Source organism: Mobula birostris, chromosome 12, assembly GCF_030028105.1.
Source record: "Mobula birostris isolate sMobBir1 chromosome 12, sMobBir1.hap1, whole genome shotgun sequence".
NCBI classification, from domain to species: domain Eukaryota; kingdom Metazoa; phylum Chordata; class Chondrichthyes; order Myliobatiformes; family Myliobatidae; genus Mobula; species Mobula birostris.
Window position 1 is genome coordinate 54979709 of NC_092381.1, and position 17567 is coordinate 54997275.

The 17567-nt window shown below is 42.0% G+C and overlaps 1 protein-coding gene across 1 annotated transcript in view; it reads left to right on the plus strand.

The window, feature by feature from the left end:
• Positions 1 to 6509: 6509 nt before the first annotated feature.
• dab1a (DAB adaptor protein 1a) overlaps positions 6510 to 17567 on the plus strand; it is a 383120-nt gene continuing 372062 nt past the window's right edge. Inside the window, exon 1 of the mRNA XM_072274548.1 lies at positions 6510 to 6670. The gene's annotated coding sequence lies outside the window, so the exon portion shown is untranslated. The remainder of the gene's footprint in view (positions 6671 to 17567) is intronic.

Genomic DNA, 17567 nt, shown 5'->3' on the forward strand with positions numbered 1-17567 from the left:
TTGCCATATCCTTTGATGCCCTGACCGATCAGGAAACTATCAACTTCCGCCATCTCATCTCTTCTGACTTTCTTTTCAACCCCAAAGGATAACCCTGAAAAGAGGCCTCACCTTACAGTCCCTTATCAATAATTTTTGAGCCTCTGTGTCCATTCTCAATTCTTTACCTAATATCTTCACTCCAGACAGTGAGCCTGTTTCAGGGTTCTCATTCCACCTAGGCTTCTAATCCCATGTGGCTATCAGTCAGCATGACAACTTTCTGTCTCAGTTTCATTTCACCTCATTAACTTATGCTAACCTATACCCTTTTTGTAATATTCCGCTCACCAAAGATCATCCCCAACATTGCCATCAAAGCTGTTATTAGGAGCAGTGCTGTTGCTCTTTGGTGAAATGACCTCCATCTTGCAGTGGCTGAATATCACTGGATTCTTCCTTAGACCTCTGACTAGTCATTAATCCCACCACTGAACAGTAGGCAATTGTCTCCTGGTCACTGTCTTCATTTTCTCCAAAGATCATTCATCCTGCAGTCTGCAAACTCCCTCTGCCTATTCTACATCCTCACCAAGATTCCCAGGCAGGACTGTCTCAGTAGACACATTGTCCTTGTTCGACACATCAACAATTTCCAGCTTTCTGACTGCAGCCACACGAATGTCAATTGTTTCTATATCTCCATCTTGTATGTTTTAGTAAGATTTTCTCTTATTCTTCTGAATTATAGCGAGCATTTATGCAATTTTTTTGTGATATCACTGTGGAGGAACATTGTATCATTTCTTAATGCATGCATGCATTTCTAAATGACAATAAACGAGGACTGAGTGTCCTCATCATCTAATCTAATCTAATCTACTTAATCTTCCCTCATAAGAAAGCCCCTTCATCTCAGTAATCATCTCTATGAACCTTTTCTTCCTCTGATGCATGTGCAGTCCCTTTAACAATATGAAGTATTCTGATTATTATTATTTCAACAATGCTCTATACAGTTGTAAGAAGACTTCCATAAGACACCCCCCCCCACTGTGCAGAAAGGACCAATATTCCACTTGTCTTCCAATTTACCTGCCTCATCTTGCAAGTCAACTTTCAATGTACGAGAAACACCAGATCCTTCTGTTTGCTGTAATCTCGTTCTTTTAACCAATATTCTGCAATTCATCCTGAAATATTAACTTCCTTTTTCTCCACAGATGCTGTCTGACCTGCTGGAGATCACCAGTGTCTTCTGTTTTATTTCAGATTTCCCAAGTCAGCAGTATTTTACTTTGGTATTATAACAGCTTCTATGTGAGGAGCTGAATGGAGAATCTTACAGCAGGGAATCCAATTTTTATGAGCCTTATGGAGGGATTAGACATTCAGGATAACAGCTTATAGATTTCCATATCTTTACTCTTTATATGTCATTGCTGGAAGTTGCTGTTGGAAATAAGCATAAATAACAGAAAGCACAATTAGCCCAGTCATAATTTTACAGCAAAATCTGGCTGGGTATTTTCCCGATATAAACTCAGGGTTAGGATTTTTAAATGTTAATTTTACAATGACCAGCATCCTTTCTGTCACCTTGACAGATGGAGACAGCCTGGAGTTACTGAGATAAAAGGAATTACTATGTTAATAATCTTTGCCAAAAGCTAACAAGCTAGCCACTGAAATTGTTCTCCTTAATGAGCTGGGGCTACAGATGGATCCACGTTATGTTTCAAATACCACATGACACATGGGCAGAGGTGATATTCATTCAGACACAACGGGACATAAAATTTTGAGTGTAGCATCCCATATTCTTGGATGTCCGAAAGACAGCCACATCGAGTTGTTATTGCAAAACTAATGTCTGATATTTGGGAGAAGTATTGGGATCTTTAATTAACAAATGAGAGGCCAGATGTCTGCTTTAGGATTCTTCTGCAAAATTAAAAAGTGCACAACAGATAACTGACATTTAAAGTAGGCTCCCTGATAACAATAAGTGCTGTAACTATTTATAAGGAAAGTCAGTAACACTAAACCTGAGATAACATATAGGGCAGACCTGACATTTGTAAAGAATCTAAGAATAGATCCAAGATGAAAGGGATTTCTTTTCCCTATCTGAGAACAATCCTGCACAAGGACAGCTATTACAGTCTTTTTGGTTCAGTGTTGTCAGAATAACTCTGATGCATTGTGAGAAACACCAAGGGAGATGTACTACAATTGTGATAAAAAGTCAGTTGACAAATTAGCTCCTTATAAGAATTACCAGCTTAGGAGCAGTTAATGCATTTTTTTAAAGTGATAAGTCTGCATCAAATGCTTGATGTGACCAGACCCTGTAGTCTGCTCTGACTGCTATTCAAACCCCTTTCTCTCAATATGAATGTAATCTGGATCTCTGAACAAAGTTCAGTAATGGTCAGTGCAAAAATGAATTAATTTATTTTATAGTGGCTTCCTCGTAAGATTATTCACCATATCTGAATTCATGTCACTCTATGAACTGATAAGTTGAAAATAATAACAAAACATTTAGTGTAGAACTCTCTCTCTTAAATAACTGACTAACTAATTGTGAAATTTATGTCTTAGACATGAAAGGTTCAAGGTTTTATTACAGAAGATTGTGAATATAACCTATTTATTTTTTAAAAGGTTAGTACTACAGTACTTAAGCATAAATCAGAAATTGCTGAAATATGTAGAAAATTCTTATTTCATATGATTTCTATATGTTGCTTTTCTCCCTAAAATTGATTAGGCTGTTGTGTTCCTCATAACTAAATACATTTTTTTCATCTGATTGCAGTGATATATCTGAATAAAGTAGGTTATGAAATGAAGGAAGTGTAGTTAAAGAATGTCAAATGCTTTTGGTTTTGTGTAACTCCTGCCTGATTGCATGCAGCATGGGCCATAAAACAGCCTACATTTCCCATTTTCTTTGCTTATGTTGGTGCAGGATCCCCATGCTTGTGCTTGTGCTTGTGCTTGCACATGTGCAGGCATACATGTGTGTGTCTAGGTGTTTCGGAGAGATAATGTGGTGTCACTATATGCAAAGCACTTCAGTGTGCATGAGCCTGTGTGACAGACAATTCCAACTGTGTGTACCAGGCACCTCAATGAGTTTGCATATCCCTGATGATTATTTGCCTTTGGTAAATGTTTGTGAATGATTCAACCTGTAGATGGAGCTAAAAGTACCTGTCTTCAGGCTTTAGGAAGAGGAATGCAATATACAGCTGAACCTTAACTGCCAAAAACAGATGGTTTATTGTTGTGTGACAGGTTAAATTACAAATTATCTGAAGTTGGAACCAACATGGCCTCAAATTCCATCGGTTATCGTTTCAGCAGAGGTAGTACAAAAAGCAGGTTGAAATTTAATTGCCATGAATTCTTGCCTTGCTTTTGTATAATTCAGTTTAGAATTTTGGACAACAAGGCTTTTTGGATCTTGGGAAACCAGAAAATCAGAGCAGGGTAGAAAGGTTGATTCCATTAGGTAAGTGTCTTTTCGACACAATTTTAAAGTATGGGAAAACAGGAATGTTCAACCACCTTCCACAAACTATCTGAACCAAGATTAGGTCCCTTATGTATTATCAATTTTGCTGAAAACTATCAGCTCTCCTGAACCACAATCAGGATCCTCTCCGCAGTTTGTACATAACCCAGCAATCAAGATCACTGCCTTCTGACTAACTGTCCATCTCTATCATCACACAAATGTTCTCAGATGCTTTCTCCCCAGTCCCTCATCAGGTGACCTCTGGGTGGGAGCCTTGCCATTAAATGCTACAAAATGTTTGGGATGCCCCTATTTCTGGGTTTGCAGGCCTTGCATCAGAGGCCATAATCCTATCTCACATGTAACTCACTTCCAGAGGAAAGCTTTAGAGTCCAATGTAGTCCCCTAAAAATAGATTTTATTTCTTTTGCACGAGTGAATGGATCAGAATCAGGTTTATTTTACTAACTTAAGTTGTGAAATTTGTTGTTTTGCAGCAGTAGCACCAAGCAAGTCATAAAAATTACTTTAAATTTCAAAAATAAAATAAATAATGCAAAAAAGAAATAATGAGGCAGTGCATGTGGGTTCATGGACCATTCAGAAATCTGATGGCAGAGGAGAAGAAGTTGTTCTTAAAAGATTGAGAATAGGACTTGAGGCTCCTGTACCTCGTCCTTGTTTGCAGTAATGTGAAGAGAGCATATTCTACATAAACAAGTTGTTTTAGTTCCAGGAAAATTGGGCAACTGTGTCCACTTGGTTACTTTCTGTATTTAATAAGCCTCCCTGGGAATTCCCTAGATTTTACATGAATCTCCTGTAATTTATGAAAGTTTCAGAGACTCTAGGGTGAGCTCTCAGTTGGGGCATGAAGGTACAAGTGTGCAATTAGCTGGAGTCTGTTTCTGACAGGATGAAGTGCCATTTACACTGTTGGCAGTTGTTTATTATGGAGGGGGTGGAGATGACAGGTTGGTCGATCGGCAAGTAAAAGAAAGATCGAGGGAGGAAGAGTTTAGAGGATTGTGGAGTTGGTAATGAGGGGGATGAGGAGCCAACTGTCAAAACGGGGAGAAAGGAGGCTGGATGAAAGAGTGCAGAGAAGATTTACTAGGATGTGGCCGGGTCATCAGGAGTTGAGTTACAGGGACAGATTGAACAGGTTAGGACTTTATTCCTTGTAGCGTAAAAGAATGAGGGGGGATTTGATAGAGGTTTACAAAATTAGGAGGGGTATGGACAGAGTAAATGCGAGTAGGCTCTTTCCACTTAGGTTAGGAGAGATAAATACAAGAGGATGTGGCTTTAGGGTGAAAGGGGAAAGGTTTAGGGGGAACTTCTTCACTCAGATAGTGGTGGGAGTCTGAAACCAGCTGCCATCTGACTTGGTAAATGCAGGATCACTCTTAACTTTTAAGAATAAATTGGATAGATACATGGATGGGAGAGATCTGGAGGGGTATGGACTGGGTGCAGGTCAATGGGACTGGCGGAATAAAGTTTTGGCACAGACTAGAAGGACCGAATGGCCTGTTTTCTGTGCTGTCGTGTTCTGTGGTTCTATGAAAAATGATCAAATTGTTAAGAAGAGAGTTCATGAAATCAGAATGGGGTAGTACACAGGAAATCAGATTGGGGAAGGAATCATATACAGAGAAAGGGGGGGAAGATAAATAAAAGTGGGGGAATGCAAAATATGGAGATGGAGAAAGAATAGGGTATGGGAGTTGAGAAATGAATTAGAATGTGATAATTGTAGAGGGAGAGGTATCAGAGAGGAGAGGGGGTTGCTGTTGGGACAGGACTGAGAAACAGAACAGAGAATGAAAGGACATCTTCAGTAACATGCGACTGCACAACACCAGAGCATGTCTCATCGAACAGTGATATCAGTAAGCTTGAACACCACTGTTTTGTTTATGCTGTAGATGGTCTCTGAATAAGTTTCACTAAAGCAAATGGAAATGTGTTTGTAGGGTTCACATGGTGATCAAAATCAGCAATCAAAAATGAATACATTCCCATTCTCTTTTGGGATTAAAATTTCTGATACATAGCAGAATTTGTCACAAGGGAAATGGAGATTAACATTCTTTCAAGGAGGAGTGAAATAAGTACTTCAGGTGTTATAACCATTATTCATACCTTCTGTTAATCCCAAAATTGCTGTTAGTTCAAGCATTCAGTATACTAAATTCTGTGTTACTTTAAGGATGGCATTAACTAGGATTCATTTGTATGGTTAGTATCAGCAGCAATTTGTGCACAATGTGAATATTGCTGCTATTTTGCTTTTTTTTTGTCTAAGTAACTACTTGAGTAAAGAAGATGCTATAGAATATTGGGAAATTTTGTTTTTCAATATTTTTAGAGTTAGCTAAATCCAAAGATCCCAGATATGTTAATAACCTATAGTCCCACAGGTTTTGTTACTAAATGTTAATGGTGAAGTTAGACAATACATAAAGGAGATCTCTGCATGACAAAGAGCTCTGGATTACAACATTTGCATGTTGTATCAACCACAACTAAATATTTATCAGTTTATGAACTAAATATTTATCAAAGAAGTGCAAATTCATTTTCTGAAAGTAAAAGTATTGAGAAATTATAATCTGTAAGTGCTGCATTATTTTTATTTTACTTATGATAAATTAAGCAGGATCTGAAAGAGAAGGGTCAATGCCTCAGTGTTTAATTATGCATTGTTAATACGCATGCTCAGAGGGTCGACAGAATTTACTGGGTCATTGTCACATAACACAGCCAAAACGTTTATGAAGCTCTATAGGGGAGGATATTGGGCTTAACTGGCACATAATGAGTTGGCGCATAATGAATACTGGCCTTTGATTTTATTCTCTACATTTGAAAGATGAACTTTGAACTCTTGTTCGATTGGTCACTTCGACCTAGTCTTTCACTCCCCTCTTGGGAGAGGTAACCTGGCAACATCACATGGAATAGAAAGCGTGCTCAGACTCTGGCGGTGTTCAGTGAACGAGTGAGATGGCTCATGCAACACACTGGCTAGCAAGAGGGAGATAGCACGAGTGGGTGACAAGCATATCTCACAAAAATGAGTTTGTTCGGTGGTGCAGTCATCCTGAATGTAACATCAGATGCAAAGAAACTCAGGTGACAGTTTATTTTATTCAGGTCAGTGTTTACATTCAATTGTATATTTTGTTGAGTTGAATTTCTTCTCCACAGGCATTATTATGGATCAACCTACTTTGTTTCTATGTTTCCTAATACTGTATATATTTTGCAACAGCATAAAAATCATTATAGTTTTTTTAATAAACAAGAACATTGTACATTTTTTGCACATTGGATATAATTATATGAAAAGGTTACAACTTTCTTATATAGTATTTTCTTTGAAGTGTACTGCATGCCTGCATGTATTTCAAAAATATTCATACATCTCTACAAAGATTTTATACTATTTTTTAAAGGACCACTGCAGTCAACGTAAAGCTGTTGGGAAAACTATTTAGGTCAGTTTCTTAACATGTGACAGTGTGATATGTGAATTTGCATCCTACTGATGTAACTTCATTGCAAATGAGGTCACCACAAAGTTTTCCACCCCATGGTGAACCAATCTCTGGTTAGATCAAGTTTGAAAAAAATACTCTTTAAAACATCAGATTTTTTAAGAAATCAAATGATTAGCGTATACTTTTAAGAATATTTTACCACAGCAAGTTCCAAAATAATCAACAATGCATTACTGTGAGCCAATAATAATTACTGTGAGCCAAAAATAAAATATCTTTCTTACAATCCTGCCATTATTGCAGAGCTAAACTCTGACTAAACTGGACAAGAGCTGTGCATACAAAAACACTAAGTAATTGTAGAAAGTTTGTAAATAAATATAAAAGGTATATTATTTTTCTTCAATGAGGCATAGTAATCATGGGGGTAATTTGCTCTTTGCACTACATATAATGCATTTTTTATGAAGGCTTTTCATGAAGGAGTCTTGAGCTCACAAAGAGCACAGAGGAGATCATCATCCACAGTGAACCCCGCACCCCCACCCCCACTCCCCAATCCCCAATCCCCAATCCATTGGATAAAGCAACCAAATAAGCCTATGTATAAATGACTAGACAACCCATATTTAGTTTGACCTTGCTGATTTTTTGTAACATTTCCAATGCAAAATTTTCCCAATGCCTGTTTAACTTAATCAACATATTGATTCTCACTCACTGGTTGGCTGACTCCGTTCCTAAAATTTACGTGAAAGCAAGGTTGATTGTTTGAATTGATAATTATTAACACCTTGTAATTCTCATCTAAGAATGTTGTAAACAGAAAGAGAAGGAAAGGTGCTGGCTATGTGCCAGTTTGTATTGTGACCTGGATATTCTTAATCCATGAAATAGATCATTCATCAATGCCGCTTAATGTGGTAAATAAAATGTAAAAGGGAGCTTCATGTGGTGTAATTTATGTTCCAAAGTGGGTTACTGTCAACAATATAACTGAGACATAAACTACAATTCACTTTTCATTGCCACAGCTTCAATATATATTTAAAATAAAAATAAGGTGAAATTTATATTTAATCTAGTTTTCACTTTGATGAAGGTGCAGGGTGTGTGTAGGTGGATTTCTAGTTTCTATCCTTAGTGAACATGACAGTGCCACTGCCCTTTGCTTGATACTGATGTTAAGATTGACAAAAATCTTGTTCCCCTTTACACTTGTGTACTGGAAATTACATTAAACAATCTTGAATCTTGAATCTCATAACAGATCCAGCCAGTGCCAGCAAACCGTGACTGTGAGTGAGCACTTCACTGTATCTCACTGGTTATTAGGTGGCAAGGAATATGTTCTTCTCCTATGCCTGTTATGCAGGGTGTGCCTTGTGCAGGCATAGGCAGCATCACTTGCTTAGGAGTTACAAATGAAAATGAACACACTGCTATTGTCAGAGAGTTTTCTCGCTTTAGTCACTTGTTTGAAAAGAGATCATTGACAAAACAGGTGAAGGTGATAGGGCCTGGGACACTGCCTTGAGGATTTCCTGAACTAGCAGCAGGGATAACTGATCTCCCACAACCAAAAACACCTCCCTGTGGGTAACATATGACTCCAGCTATTGGAGTATTTTCTGCTCAACGCTCAGTGACTTCAGTTTTACCAGGGCCCATTGATGCCACATTCAGATAAATGTCAAGAGTAGCACCTTAGCTTTATACTTCAGCCCTTTATTCACATCCGGTGCTAAATAGTTTTTTGACACCCAGACTGTGAAAGTATGAGTAGATATCAGTTATTTTTGCAATCTGATGCCACAGTCAGTGACTATTTCATCAGACGTGATGATTGATACTGGACTATCTGAGTGACACTTAGACTAGCACATGATAAAGTTGCCCTCTGTTGTTGAAAACAAGTTGCCTTCTTTACCGCGTTGTAGCTGTAACAGTGACACTGGATGAATCTGATCTTGGAAACATTAATGAAGCAAACAGCATGTCAGAGAATGTGTGGTAAGTGTTTAGACTCTACACTGGAGGCCTTGGCAGAAGCAGTGTAAAGTTAGGGAGAACTCCTGTATCCATGTCAGTCCAGGAAGATCTCCAATGTGTTTTTTTTCTTGCTTGTGCTAACTGTGCAAGATGGTAGTGGTTGTCTTTTGTCCTCTGCTCCTATAATTTGGTTCTATCGACTTCAGTGGAGCAAACTGTGGAAGCAGGATTAATTCTGTACTAATGACCACATTGTGTGTGTAGTTTAGATGCATGAGATCAATTTTCAACTCTCTGGCCTCAGAGACATAAGGGAAGCTTCCTGTCAAACTCAATGCCGAGGGCTCAGATGCGGTTCTGCAAATATTCAGTGAGTTCACACATGTGCTCAAAGTCTGTTAGTACATATTCAAATGTCGTAGCTTGCTAACTGCACACCAAGCTGCATTTCATTTTACCTCCATCCCTCATCTGCTAAATATCAAATAGTCAGGGCTTATATTACACAAATTACCTTAGCTTCACGTACTTAGCACCACTTCAAGCTTCATACCAGATCTTAAAATTTGCATGCTCGACCATTTGGCAGTCATATCACCCAAACAGTTTGCACCAACAATTGCTTTCTCCTTTCTTGCAGGACAAAATGGTACAAGGGCAGGGCCTGTATAAGGTACTCAGTGGGGAAACAGAGCAATATCATCATTTCCACATGGAGGGGATTGTATGGGTCATATTGGAAAGTCCATTGGTGAGAACATGGCTAGCAGGAAAAACTGAAACCACCCCCTTCAACATCACATTTTCTGTTTGTCCAACAGCATTTACTGATTTAGAATCAGCAAACAGTGCAAGCATCTGAATTTTACACTACCCTTACCCCTCTGCCATTCTGCCTTCAGATCCCAGCAGGAACAGCTTGATTAAACAGTGCAGAAGTAGCTAGAGGCAAGTACTAAAGAAGGCCCTCCATCACTCCATCCTTTCATTCCTGGACCTTCTCCAATGCAAGCACATCTTTTCATAGATAAGGGGTCCAGAAATCTCCAAGTGTGGTCTGACCAATGCCTATAAAGCCTTAACATTACATCCTTGCTCTCACATTCCAGTCCTTCCTCACCACTGACCCAACCTGCAAGTTAACCTTTAGGAAATCCTGCACAAGGGCTCCCAAGCCCCATTGCACACCAGATTTTTTGAATTTTCTCCCCATTTAGAAAATAGTCTATGCCCTTATTGATTAATTTCTCAACAGGGGTGGCAAGGTTTGGGATAGATAGTAAATAGGTGTTTACCATCAACTTTCTGGTTAGATTTTTATCATCAACGTATGTCAGACTTTTGCTTTCTTCCCTGATCTTCACTCCAGCCTCTTGGTTCTGTTGATAGTGGTATGTGCAATCTGTTCAAGATAGGCAGTGGATAGCAGAGCACCACATGTCTTCATGTGTTTTATTGCAAGGCTCCCACAGAGCTACCCCAGGACAGGAAAAATTGTATCTATAAGTCCATTTTGCTGAGTAACATGAATCTTACTCTTGTCATTTTACCTCAGAGTGTTTTACCTTTCCAACACATTTACTTGAGAACTGACAAACAGCAACAAAAATTTTAATGGAACATATTAATTTAAAAATCTGCATTCATTTTACTTTGTTCATCAATCATAATGTTTTCAGAAACCAAACAGCTCTTTGAAATCATAGAGCCTGGCATGCTGCATAGATTGTAAAGCCGTTTTCTTTCATATTATTTGATGTACTATGATGCTGGATGAATTGGTTCATCTGAAGGATTAGCCCACTGCAAGGTCTGCTCATTTCTTTTGAGAGTATTCTAAAAAAAGAAAGTCATTGAAGTTCAGGAAATCCCTGGGAAGAAGAATTGTTGCTGTTGGTTAACTTGCTTGCCTGGAATTCACAGTTGATCCCTTTGAGGATATGCAGTTGATTTGTGAAATGACAATCACGTCAACAGACAGGCTTGCTGCAGATGTGACTGAGAGAATTCACCGTGGTCTTTGTTAGGAAGTTAGACATATATGTTTTTTTCAAGTGTCCTTGTTCAATGTTGGATTAAAATGAAAACAGAAAATTGTCTTGGTTAAATTGAATGTTTCATCATTTAGGTTGCAAGGAATAAATTGATATTTGTCGTTCCTAATGTACTGAAGCCAATTTCCTGAGCGTGACTGTGGGACGCCATTGAAATAGCAACATGCTGCACAAATCCAATTACTATTGATTGGAGGTTAACAGGTCATTGTAAATTGTCTCGTGACTAGGTTAGGGTTAAATTGGGGTTATTGGGAGTTGCTGGGGTGGCAGGGGATGAAGGACCAGAAGGGCCTTCTCCGTGCTGTATCTCTAAAATTAAAAACATTCTTTCATTTTCCATTCATAGGAATTAATAAAGAAGCTTTGCAAATTGTGCATTGTGAGAATAGATTTAGACACTAATGCGATATAATGCCAAAACCACTGCAGTTTGTCTCCACAAGGAAAGTACAAGCAGTTTCAAACTCCTGGGAGTGCACATCTCACACAACTTCTTGTGGTCCCTGACCATATCCTATGCAATCAGGAAAGCTCACCAACGCCTCTATTTTCTGAGGAGGCTGAAAAAGGTTGGACTATATACGCCTATACTCATATCATTCTATGATGCACAGAAGAGGGTCTCCTAAGAAGATGCATTACTGCATGTTACGGAAACTGCACTGTGGCGACAGGAAGGCTGTACAACAGTTAGTCAAAACCGCCCAATCCATCACTACCAGCCTAGCCACCATCATGGACATATACACAGAGAAGTGCTGGAAAAAGGCCAATCTCTTCATGAAGGATTCCACCCTCCCTTCTCATGGACTGTTTGTCCCACTTCCATCAGGAGGGAGGCTATGTAGCATCCATGTCAGGACCACCAGATTCAAAAATAGCTAGTTTCCACAAGAAGTAGCAAGTCTGATCACCACCTCCACCCACCAACCCCCACCTCCACCTCCACACCCCCAAGCAGCTCAACTTTATCATTTCCTGTCAGTCACCTTATGTACAGACACTCCTGTGCCAAGTGTCACTTTATGGACACGCAATCAATCTATGTATATAAGCTATCTTATGTGTTTCTATCTATTCTGTTATTTTATTATAGTGTTCTTTATATTATAGTGCATTTTAGTGCTGCATCTAATCTGGAGTAACAATTTTACCATTCTTGTGGTTTTACTGATACCTTCCCATTATTACTTTTGTTGTCTTTAATATAAAATTGATAGTTTCCTGGAAATTTAATATCATATCCATTTAAAGGTTGAATAATGCCTAGATGTTGATTTGTTTTCGTGCTCACTTAGTGCATAGTTTTAAAATCACAAACTGCAGTTACCAGTATGCACAGCACCTGAGCCACCATTTAGGAATTCCCAGACTGGGAAATATTGAAGATATTCCCAGCTTTTAAAATGAAGTTCTTATTTGCAGTCTTTTAAGATGATTTGCAATCTTTTAAGTTAAGTTCATAGGTAGTGCAAACCTAAGTCATTTCTTTATCTATATTATAAATGCCGCTATTTATTATTATCATTTCAGGCAGTGTTAATTCTATCATTTTAAATTTTATTCTAAATACACATTAATTTAGACTTTACTACAGAACAATATACACCACAACTATGAAGTATTTCTGAATTTGATGCTGATTCTGGCTTGAACAGTACTGACTTGCTAGGTATGCCAAAGAGGTAACAACATTGAGGATAGTCCAGGCATTTTCACATTGGTGGGTGGAGGAGAGAGAAAAGCTCGTCAGAAAAGTTTTCACAGGACTGCTTTAGTGGTTCCTGACAGATCACTACACTCGCCATTGCATCTGTTAACAATTTATTCAGATTGTTCTCCCTCCTGAGATGAAATGAAGAAAAATTATATACATGAAGATAGTCACAAAGAAGAAAAAATCTGCAGATGCTGGAACTCCAAGCACCACACACAAAATGCTGGAGGAACTCAGAAGGGCAGGCAGCATTTATGGAAAAGAGTCAACATTTCGTGTTGAGTCCCTTGATTAGGACTGGAGATAAAAAGATGAGAAGTCACAGATGTAGGGTGGGGCGGGGGGGGGGTTGGGAGGAAGAAACACAAGGTGATAGGTGAAACCCTTTTCCCACTCTCACCTTATACCCATACCTATCCATCACCTCTGTCCGGTGCTTCTTCCCCTTTTCTTACTTGCATTGCCTTCTCTCCTCTCCTACTAGATTTCCCTTATGCTGACTTTGACTTATTTTATCATTAGTCTCCAACTACCTCGAAACCTCATCCTTAATAGTAGATTCCAACACTTGTATCTCTTTCACCAATCAACTTCCCAGCTCTTTACTTCACCCCTCTTCCCACCCCCTCCACCACCCGGTTTCACCTATCACCTCATGTTTCTTCCTCCCCTCGCCCACTATCTGACCCCGTCTCCTCATCTTTTTCTCTCCTATCCTGATAAAGGGTCTCAGCTCGGAACATCGACTATACTTTACTCCATAGATACTGCCTGGCCGGCTGAGTTCCTCCAGCATTTGTGTGTGTCATGTGAAGATAGTGTAAAAGCTTTCTTAATTCAAGTCTTGTTGAAACCCACCCATCAGGAAGCTAAATGGCAAGACAAATTGAGGGCAACACACACAAGATGCTAGAGGAACTCAACAGGTCAGGCAGCATTTATGGAATTGAAAAAACAGTCAACGGTTTGGTCGGAGTGCCTTTAGCAGGACTGGAAAGGAAGAAGGGAAAAAGCCAGAATAAAAGAGTGGGTGGGGGAAGGAGAACTAGCTAGAAGGTGAGAGGTAAAACCAGGTGGGTGGGAAGGGTAAAGAGCTGGAGAAGAAGGAGTCTGATAGGAGAAGAGAGTGGACCGGGGAGAAAGGGAAGGAGGGGGGGCTCAGGCAGAAAGGGAAGGAGGGGTGCACCGGGGAGAAAGGGAAGGAGGGGTGCACCGGGGAGAAAGGGAAGGAGGAGGGCACCGGGGAGAAAGGGAAGGAGGGGGGCACCGGGGAGAAAGGGAAGGAGGGGTGCACCGGGGAGAAAGGGAAGGAGGAGGGCACCGGGGAGAAAGGGAAGGAGGGGGGCACCGGGGAGAAAGGGAAGGAGGGGGACACCGGGGAGAAAGGGGAGGAGGAGAGGCACCGGGGAGAAAGGGAAGGAGGGGGGCACCGGGGAGAAAGGGAAGGAGGGGGACACCGGGGAGAAAGGGAAGGAGGAGGGCACCGGGGAGAAAGGGAAGGAGGGGGGCACCGGGGAGAAAGGGAAGGAGGGGTGCACCGGGGAGAAAGGGAAGGAGGAGGGCACCGGGGAGAAAGGGAAGGAGGGGGGCACCGGGGAGAAAGGGAAGGAGGGGGACACCGGGGAGAAAGGGAAGGAAGAGGGCACCGGAGAGAAAGGGAAGGAGGGGGGCACCGGGGAGAAAGGGAAGGAGGGGGGCACCAGCGAGAAAGGGAAGGAGGGGGGCACCGGGGAGAAAGGGGAGGAGGAGAGGCACCGGGGAGAAAGGGAAGGAGGGGGGCACCGGGGAGAAAGGGAAGGAGGGGGGCACCGGGGAGAAAGGGAAGGAGGGGTGCACCGGGGAGAAAGGGAAGGAGGAGGGCACCGGGGAGAAAGGGAAGGAGGGGGGCACCGGGGAGAAAGGGAAGGAGGGGGACATCGGGGAGAAAGGGAAGGAAGAGGGCACCGGGGAGAAAGGGAAGGAGGGGGGCAGCGGGGAGAAAGGGAAGGAGGGGGGCAGCGGGGAGAAAGGGAAGGAGGAGGGCACCGGGGAGAAAGGGAAGGAGGGGGGCACCGGGGAGAAAGGGAAGGAGGGCACCGGGGAGAAAGGGAAGGAGGGGGGCACCAGCGAGAAAGGGAAGGAGGAGAGGCACCGGGGAGAAAGGGAAGGAGGGGGGCACCAGCGAGAAAGGGAAGGAGGAGTGGCACCGGGGAGAAAGGGAAGGAGGGGGGCACCGGGGAGAAAGGGAAGGAGGGGTGCACTGGGAAGAAAGGGAAGGAGGAGGGCACCGGGGAGAAAGGGAAGGAGGAGAGGCACCGGGGAGAAAGGGAAGGAGGGGGACACCGGGGAGAAAGGGAAGGAGGAGGGCACCGGGGAGAAAGGGAAGGAGGGGGACACCGGGGAGAAAGGGAAGGAGGGGGGCACCGGGGAGAAAGGGAAGGAGGGGGGCAGCAGGGAGAAAGAGAAGGAGGGGGGCACCAGGGAGAAAGAGAAGGAGGGGGGCACCGGGGAGAAAGGGAAGGAGGGGGACACCGGGGAGAAAGGGAAGGAGGAGGGCACCGGAGAGAAAGGGAAGGAGGGGGACACCGGGGAGAAAGGGAAGGAGGAGGAGCACTAGGGAGAGGTGCTAGGCAGGTGAGGAGAAGGGTTAAGAGGCCAGAGTGGGGAATAGAAGATGTCACTTCACTCTTTAAGAAGTGAGGAAGGCAAAAGAAAGGAAATTATAGGCTAATTAGCCTAACCTCAGTGGCTGAGAAAGTGCTGGAGTCTATTATTAAGGATGAGGTTCCGAGGTAGTTGGAGACTAATGATAAAATAAGTCAAAGTCAGCATGGTTTCTGTAAAGGGAAATCCAACCTAAGAAATCTGTTAGAGTTATTTGAGGAAGTGACAAGCAGGGTGAACAAAGGAGAGGCAGTGGATGTCATTTACTTGGATTTTCAGAAGGCGTTTGATTAGGTGCCACACATGAGGCTGCTTAACAAGATAAAATCCTATGGTGTTACAGGAAAGATACTGGCATGGATAGTGAAATAGCTGACATCAGGAGGCAATGAGTATGAAAAAGGGAGCCTTTTCTGGTTGGCTGCCGGTGACTGGTGGTGTTCTTCAGGGATCAGTATTGGGACCATAAGATAAGATAAGACCATAAGATACAGGAGCAGAATTAGGCCATTTGGCCCATCGAGTCTGCTCTACCGCTGTTTTTGACATTGTTTGTCAATGATTTAGATAATGGAATTAATGGCTTTGTGGCAAAGTTTGTGGATGATATGAAGTTAGGTGGAGGAGTAGGTGTAGGTAATGCTGACGAAGCAATGCAATTGCAGCAGGACTTAAACAAATTGGAAGGATGGGTTAAAAAGTGGCAGATGGAATACAGTGTTGGGAAATGTATGATAACATATTTTGGTAAAAGGAATAATAGTGTAGGCTGTTATCTAAATGGGGAGAAGGTTCAAACATCAGAGGTGCAGGGGGACTTAGGGATCCTCGTGCAAGACTTCCAGAAGGTTAATTTACAGGTTGAATCTGTGGTAAAGAAGGCAAGTGCATTGTTCACATTTATTTCAAGGGGAATAGAATATAAAAGCATGGAGATAATGCTGAGCCTTTATAAGACACTAGTCAGGACGCATTTAGAGTACTGTCAACAGTTTTGGGCTCCATATCTCAGAAAGGATGTGTTGTCATTTGAGAGAGTCCAGAGGAGGTTCACGATGATGATTCTGGGAATGAAGGAGTCAACTTATGAGGAATGTTTGGCAGCTTTGGGCCTGTACTCACTGACATTTAGAAGAATGTGGGAGTATCTCATTGAAACCTACCGAATGTTGAAATGAAGAGGATAGGTTTGGTGGAGGTATCCAGAACTAGAGGGCACAATATTGAGAAATGACCCTTTAGACCAGAGGTAAGGAGGATTTTTTTTTTTAACCAGAGAGTAGTAAATCTGTGGAATGCTCTGGAGGCAAAGTTCATGGGTATATTTAAAACTGAAGTGGATCATTTCCTGATCGGACAGGGCATCAAAGGAAATGATGAGAAGGCATAAGTATGGATTCGAGTGGAATTCAGGAACAGCTATGATGGAATCGCGGAGCAGACTCGATGAGCTGAATGACCTAGTCCTGCTGCTATGTCTTATGGTCTTATAAGAGGGAATGGGGAGAAAACGTTTTTTTTTCCAGAAGGAGAAATCAATGTTCAGGTTGAAGGTTACCTAGACGAAGCCATGGACTGACATGTTGGAACAAGAATGGGGATAAGAATTAAAAAGGTTGACCAGTTGGAAATTCCGCTTTTGGTGGATGGAGTGGAGTGGAGCAGAGTTGCTCGGCAAAGCAATCCCCCAATTTATGTCAACGTAGAGGAGCACAAGATACAATACCTCAACTATACCTCTTCCCACCCTGCCACATACAAAAATGCCATTCCCTATTCCCAGCTCCTTCGTCTCTGCTGCATCTGCTCCCAGGATGAGGCTTTCCGTTCCAGAACATCTCAAATGTCCGCTTTCTTTAAGGATCGTGGTTTCCCTTCTGCCGTCATTAATGACGCCCTCACCCGCATCTCCTCCATTTCCTGCACTTTGGCCCTCACCCCATCCTCCCGCCACCACAACAGGGACAGAGTTCCCCTTGTCCTCACCTACCACCCCACCAGCCTCCAGATCCAGAACATTATCCTCCGCAACTTCTGCCACCTTCAACAGGACCCCACCACTAAGCACATCTTTCCCTCTCCATCCCTCTCTGCTTTCTGCAGGGATCATTCCCTTCACAACTCCCTGGTCCACACGTCCC